Below are 7,646 nucleotides of genomic sequence, written 5' to 3' on the forward strand. Positions count from 1 at the left end.
TCATTATAAATATTGGTGTCATGTAGTGTAACTATAGAGAAAATGAGGCATTTACGGTCACACCAAAATTGATGTTACCGTTGTTCTTAAAAAAATGTAACGAAAAACCAAAATTTCAAGCAGTTGCATAAAAAACTATGGGTGGGGATTCAAATTATTAAAAATACAAGGGCGGGGAAATAAAATTTATTGAAAATTTATTTTTCTCCTGGAAGTAACAAGCCTGTCTCACACACTTCCGAGGGACAATTTTATATATTTCTTCCAAATCCTTCCTTTTTTTGGAACTGCCATTTAAAAATTACGCAACTCAACCCTTCTCTGTTGTTGGATGCGTCTCACTCATCTCTCTCGCTCTCTCTCACACCTCACTCTCTCGAATTTCTTCTCTTTCAATATCTGTTAGTTTTCAATCGTTCTCTGAGTTCTTCAAACGGATTCAATCAGTTTATCATGGCAATCAGGTGTTCTTATTTTACATTTGGGTTTCTCAATCGATTCACACACAATCAATTTGGGGCTTCACTATAATCGGGTCTTCTTGTTCTACAATCGAGATCTTCTCAATTAGGATTAATTCGAATGGTATTTTTTCAAATTGGGGGTTTTAATTAGGGTTTTTTTGTTTATTTATTTATCGGTTTTAATATGTTTAAATGTGTTTTTATCTGTTTTTTGGCCTCGAAACGTTATTGAAAATTTGGAAAAATGTAGGTAACATGTGAAAATTTAGATATATATTATTGCTTTATTTTAAGACCTGACCAGGCCGAGCGAGTCACTGGTACTCTTCTCAACTCTGTCTTGCCTGATGGCACAACAAATGTTGTTCCTCACAAGTTCGTTCAGGTGGAGACTCTTTCAAAATTTTTGAATTTATGTAAATTTGTTTTAGCTTATAATTTTGAATTATGTTGATATTTAAACAGTGCAAGTATGATAATTTAAATTTAATAATTATGATTTATAGATCAGAGATGAGTATAGTCTTGTAAGTTTTATGAATGACGAATTAACAGTAGCTTAATTTTGAATGTTGATAGTGTTCCCCAGTTTTTTGTTGTAGCGGAAAACATTAATATTATTAAATTGTGAGCTAAGATCTTTATGGAGTAATAAAAGAAATGTAAATATCTTCGTATCTTGTGGCAGAACAAGCTATTGCAATTAAGTGCAGGAAAATACTAGTTATAAATTTTAGAGACTGAATTTCTTGTTAATTTTACAGAGTTATTCTTGTATTTTTCTGCACATTTTTGAAATTTATGCAAGTAAATGCATAAAATTTTAGAATAAGTTCATCTTAAAAGAGTATCCTACAAGTGAAGACTATTATAATGGATATTTATATGCTACATTTTGTGTGGTTAGCTAGTATTTAAAAGCGTTGTTTCTCAATTTATTTAATAGTGTAAAAATATTCAATAGTAAATAATCTTAGAACATAGCGTATTAGTATATCTTTTAGCATTATATTTTTTCAGGAGCTCCAAGTAAATCTATATAATAAGTTTTCCTTGTTGAGACAGTATAATAATTCAGGGGGTACATCGATGAGTAAGTATTGAAATCATAAAGTGATTTTAATTGGGTGAGTCGTGAGTCTATGAGATGATAACAAATGCTAGATGCAAACCAAACCAATCCCTTATTTTGCATATACAATTATGATGCAAGTAGTTTTGTGCTTCTTGAAGTTGAGCTGGGGATAAACCTAAATAAATTTATATGTTTTTACTTCTTCATATGCTTGTTTTCTATCTAACATAAGTGTTATTCCAAAACAATACAACAAGAATTACAGAAAGGGGGGTTGAATGTAATTCTGGCTTCTTTATCTGATTTTAAGAATGTTCTAACTTATATATAACTGTGTTTGATTTTGCAAGAAGTGCGGAATCACAGTAAAATTGAAATAAAAACACAAGTCTCTAAAACTTTCTGGTGGATTTGAACTTATCCACCAGATATATATATATAAAGATGAGAACTCTGTGATGCTTGAATAGCACACAGCTACTTACAAGTGAATTTACAGAATTACAGAGAAATGCTTAACATATACAGCTTTATCTATCTCTCTGAAAAATTATGCTTACTTGGTTAGTTGTTCTACTTGCTTCACTTGGTTTATATATTACCAAGTTACATGATAGTAAGACAAGAAAATAAAACAAAATTGTATCTAGTCTAACTTCATGCTGCTACATTACTCTATCCAGCATCTTTGAATATCTTCACAATTGCATGGAAATGGTAATGCTTCTTTGTTCTCTAAATCCTGCAATTAGGCTGCCACATTCCACTTGCAAACACCCGACACATGTGACTGTGTTGTCATTATTAACTGCTATTGTGAATATTATCATCCATCGGGACTATATTGATCATCCGTCGGGAACCTTGTTGATTATCTGTCGGGAGCCTTTGTAGATCATCCTTCGGGAGACTTTCTGTCACTTGAATCTATTTCACTAATACAGAATTACAAGACATCTTATATTTACAATTAGCCAACCTATTCTGTATATTAATCTAGTAGTCAACATGACTTAATAATCCTACAGCATCTAGTAGTACATTGTTGTTTGCAGAAATGTGCTACAAGTCTTATTGTTACATAAGCTACACTCTCGATGGATGTTCAGTTATCATCCGTCGGGACTATAAAGTTCATCGGTCGGGACTGTTTTAGAACATCCGTCGAGAGCTACAAAAATACTAAGTTAAATCTACTAAGGTATTTTGTTCAACTTATCATCAAGTTCATAACATATTCCTAACAATCTCCCCCAATTTATGTCTACTGGAATTGTAGCCATAAATTAAGAGAAACTTAATGATAACAAAATACCCTAAATGTAGATATTGAATTATAGTAGATAGAACTTGTAAGTGCTACAGATTATTTGAAAATTGAACAAAGTAAAGTGCACAAAGAGTTCTCACAATCATTTTCAAGGTGCTCCTCTAGTCTGAGCAGATGATTTCTATTTCCTTGATTGTCTTGATTTCTTCCCAAACTTCCAGTTGTTTTCTTCTATTTAATTTTGGAGTTATATGTGAAATTCAAATTCTTCAGCATTTGATAGATCCAACTTTTCTTGCATTTCCAATAGAGTCTCATTGCTTGAGATGCTCAATTGGTCATCCAATCCGAAGAATCTCATAACACCTTTGTCATCCATGAATTCCATCAGCTAGTAAGGCCTCAAGTGCACTGTTTTTCCTGTGAAGGGAATTGATAGAGTTCTTGGAAGTGCATTTGAGGCTTTTTTGCTCCTTAGTTCTTCTATCTTTCTTCTATCTTCTTTAAAACCAATTTCTTCTAAGTCACATTGAATCCAAATTTTTTATTAAAAAATGAGAAGATCTTTATCAAAACAGAACAACTTTCTTGAAGAATCCTGTGAAGGGGCCATATCATCTCTTTTCCATCCTTGTATTTAAATACCAGTCTTTCAGGGAGATTTCTGTGAGCATCAATTGCTCTCACTTCTTCTAATTCATCCATGTAGAGATTTATATCTGAGAATTTTTTGATCTCACAGATGTATAGAAGATCTCCCTTGTTGACAGTTGGTTGAGCTTCGGTTAAGGTTTTGGTTTTGAGTTTCACAGGCTTGACCTTCTTGATTGCTCTTGTCTTTGTCTTCTTTAGCTTGTTAAAGATTGGTAAATTAAGCTCAGAAAGTGGCAAACTATCTCAGTCTATAGGCTCATCCTTGGGAACTATTGGCTCACTATGAAAGTTCTTTACAGGATCCACCTTAGATTCATCCTGCACTCCCGAGGGCTTGGATGTTTGAGTTGAAGTTGTAGACTGTTTGGGAATGTAATCTTCCATCTTATCATCATTGAAGTCCAATCTTCTTTTGGGAAGTATTTTGTATATGAACTTCCTTATCTATTGAGGTTTATTTTACATTTTCTGATCCTGAGCTTCAGCTATCACAGGTTGCTTCTCAAAAATCTCAGTTACAGTTTTCACAACTTGAATCTTGGCTACTATAGCAGCTTGCTTCTTCTTCTGTTTGAGATTTTTAGCATCTAAAGCATCCTGCTTCTTTTCTTGCTTGATTCTCTCTTTTTCTTCCTTCTTAGCTTCTGCAAACTGAGGGTGTCCAGCCACCACACATATTTATTTCCCATTCCCGTAGATCTTAGAAATTCTTCTTTTTAACACTGAGTCAGTTGGATCTTTGAAGAATTCAATGGACCTTGCCAACAGCTTCTTTTAATCTGGCCTTGGAGTCTCAAACATAAGATCCAAGGAATTTTTGTCAGATGACTTTGGATAATTTCTTTTGGGCTTCAAAACCAAGTTGGCTTTTGGAGACTTTATGCATGAAGGTTGGCCCTTTCCAAATTACCTAGACTCATGTCATTCACATAAATTTGCTTGACTTGAGAGAAGTGATGAAATGTCTTGTTTGGTTTCTCAATTGGACCAAATTTCTTTATGATTTCTTCATCAAACTTTCTACATTTGTCATCCAATTCCTTCTCAACAGCTGCAACATCAAGCTTCTTGAAATTTGTCTTTGAATCTAACTTAGCAACTGCTATCTGGATCAGATCAATGCTGTCCAAGACTGGTGGCTTAGGAAAAGTAATTTCTGGAATAATTACTTGACTGACTTGTATGTTTAGCACATTCTCCCCCTCACTTATTGGCTGCTCTTGGCTAACTTGAATAATTGAGTTTTTCTCCCCCTTTTTGTTAGCATCAAGTTGAGTAGAAGTAGAGAGTTGTGCAACGACCAGCTGTTAAAGCAAACTGGTTTGAACTTCTTGATTTGCAAGTATCTTGGCCACTGACTTTTCCACATTTGATAGTCTAGAGTCCATGGCCTCAACCTTTCTGTTCAAATCAGCTTCTTTCCTTAGCTTGTGAGCTATATCAGTCATAGTGGTTCCTGGAAGTCTAGCATCCAACCTTACTACAAAATCTTATTTGACTTCAATTTCTTGCTTGATTGCATCCACATTTTGACTTGTTGGAGATCTTGAATCTTGTGCAGCTGTAGAGATTCCAGGTGTGTTTTGAGTAACCTTTTGGTGCTGGCATTTATGGATGCCTGAATAGCTGTTTGGGTGTCATGAATAAGCTTGCATAAGGTGGATTGGAGATGTGAATATGAGCAGTCTTTACTTAGCATCCATGAAGAAATGTCTGCATCACCCCCTATGCTCATGCTATCATCCTCACCATCATCCCCAAATGAGTCTTCAGCTAATTCAAAGTCACTACCAGCTGTGGAAGGCATAACAGTTATAACATCCTTTGCCCTTTGCATGGAAGCAATAGTATGCACCAGATTTAGCATCCTCTCAGCATCCTCATTGCCCTGTCCAGCTAGAGTTTGACAAGCTGAAACATGATGAGTATGTTAGGTCACACACACTGTAAAAGGGGGTTGAATACAGTGTTTAGCACAATCAAATCGAATATAAGAACTCAAGTAACAGAAAATAGATTTTATTCAACACAATAAACTCTGTTACAATATGGAAATGTCCTCTCTCAGTGATGAACAAATTATCACAAGAGATGCTAGAGTTACAAAGAATAATAACTTCGATAATCGTAACACTTATATTGTAAACTCTATGCCTGTGTTTATATACTACACAGTTACAAGATAATCTTCTAATTGATATGGAATATAATCCTGCTTCCTAAAATATATCAACTAGTTATCTTTTCTTCCAAGCATTCTATTATTCATGCACAATTCTTTCTGTCTTAGTCTCGATCTTCTTTCCTTTCAATCAGCCGCCTGCCTTATTCTAGAAAGTCATCTTAAGTCCTGATATTATCTCCTGATAAATATCTTCTGAACCTTAAGTTCTGATAACTTAAGTTCTGATATCTTAAGTTCTGTCTTCAGTATAAGTGATGATTTCCAGTTAAGTACTGATATGTCCTGTTATGTAAGATCTGAAAACTAAACACAAATCATATTACACATGACATTATCAAATATATCTAACAATCTCCCCTAACTTGTAAATTAGCATAATATACAAGTTCAACAGATATTTGATGATGTCAAAAACATTAAGTACAAATGCATGAGAATTTGACTAGATAACTACAACTTACAGCCCTTTCAGCTTTACCATCTTTAACTTTTGATAACCGCTTCAGTTCTGTATAAACTTCAGAATTTAAGTAGTTGTAGATCTTTGACTTGGCTTCAATTTTCAATTTCTTCTGATCTTTTTGATATCAGGAGTTGTCCTGAGATAGTTCTTCAACAAACATCTCTCTGCATATTCAAGTTCATTGACCATCCTCCTTTTAGCATTTATCAATTCAGCTGTATCTTCTCCAGTTTGAAAAATAGCTGCTCTGAGATCATTTATCTTAGCTTTTCTTATCTCCTGATCTAGTCTAATCAGATATGCCTTGTCAGACTCTAGATTGAATTCCACAGCCTTATAACCCAGAAAAGTAGTTATAATCCTAGCAGAGTTAGGCTTTATATCGACAATATCACCCTTGTGATCTCTGTACTTGGGACAATATGTGTTGTCAGACTTTACAGAATAAAGCTTCTTCTGTCTTTGAATTTGAGACTTTAAATATCCTGCAGCACTATCTGTTAATCTGTCTTTCACTTGAAGTAGGAATAGAACATGTTCCAGTTCTTCAAAATACTTCAGTGGTATAACATTTTTCTTAATCTGGTATACCCTTCCATCTGTCATAAAATATAACAAGATATGTTCTTTCAAGAAGGTATGGTAAACCATTTGTACAGATTCAAGTCGATTCAATCTTTCAGAAGTTGCTCCAACACCTGGTTCACTTAAGGAAGTTGGATCATTGATAGTGTTATGTACTCTTCTTTCATTGGGACTACCCAACCCAGATTTATCTCCTGCTTCCTTTTCTGTAACAACTCTTGCTTCAAAACCACTTGTTGCAGTCTTCAAATATTGAGTCTGTTTAGCTTTGGTGAATCCTGGTAGGAGTATCTTTGAAAGTTTAACATGAGCAATGTCAGAGGTTTCCTTTTTCTTATCTTCTGATATCAAGCCAACTTGAGCTACGTCAGAGGTTGCTTGCTTCACTGTCATATCAGAACTTACTAAATCTTGACTCTGAACAACATGAGCCATGTCAGAGGTTGTTTGAAAAATCTTCTTTGAAATTAGAGTAAGATTAGCATCTGCTTCATCATCAATTATTTCTTCATCCATGACTGGCATATAAACCTTTACAGGTTCATCAACCTTTTCTTTGCCCTTGGACCTTGGATCAATTTCCATTTGTGATTTGGCCTTGGTTGCCTTAGAACTTGTTCTTTCCTTTATCACAATACCCTTAGGTTTTGGAAATTTCTTTTCAACAACAGATGCTTCAGATTTTGTCTTGACACCTTCTGCTTTGAGTCTAGCTTCTTCTTCCTTTAGACTCTCAAAGTCCATTCCTGGATTTTCTTTAAGAAATAACTGCTTTAAAATTTCTTCATCAAGTTCTAGATATCCACCAGAACTTATCCTTTTACCAGTATCAGAACTTATTCTTCTCCCAGTATCAGAACTTGTTCCTTGACTTGTAATTCTAGCTTTACTTGACGAAAGTCCTTTGCCTTGACCTTGACCTCTACCCTTATTAGAGTTTCCCTGGTCAT

Source organism: Apium graveolens, chromosome 3 (assembly GCF_009905375.1).
Source record: "Apium graveolens cultivar Ventura chromosome 3, ASM990537v1, whole genome shotgun sequence".
NCBI lineage: Eukaryota > Viridiplantae > Streptophyta > Magnoliopsida > Apiales > Apiaceae > Apium > Apium graveolens.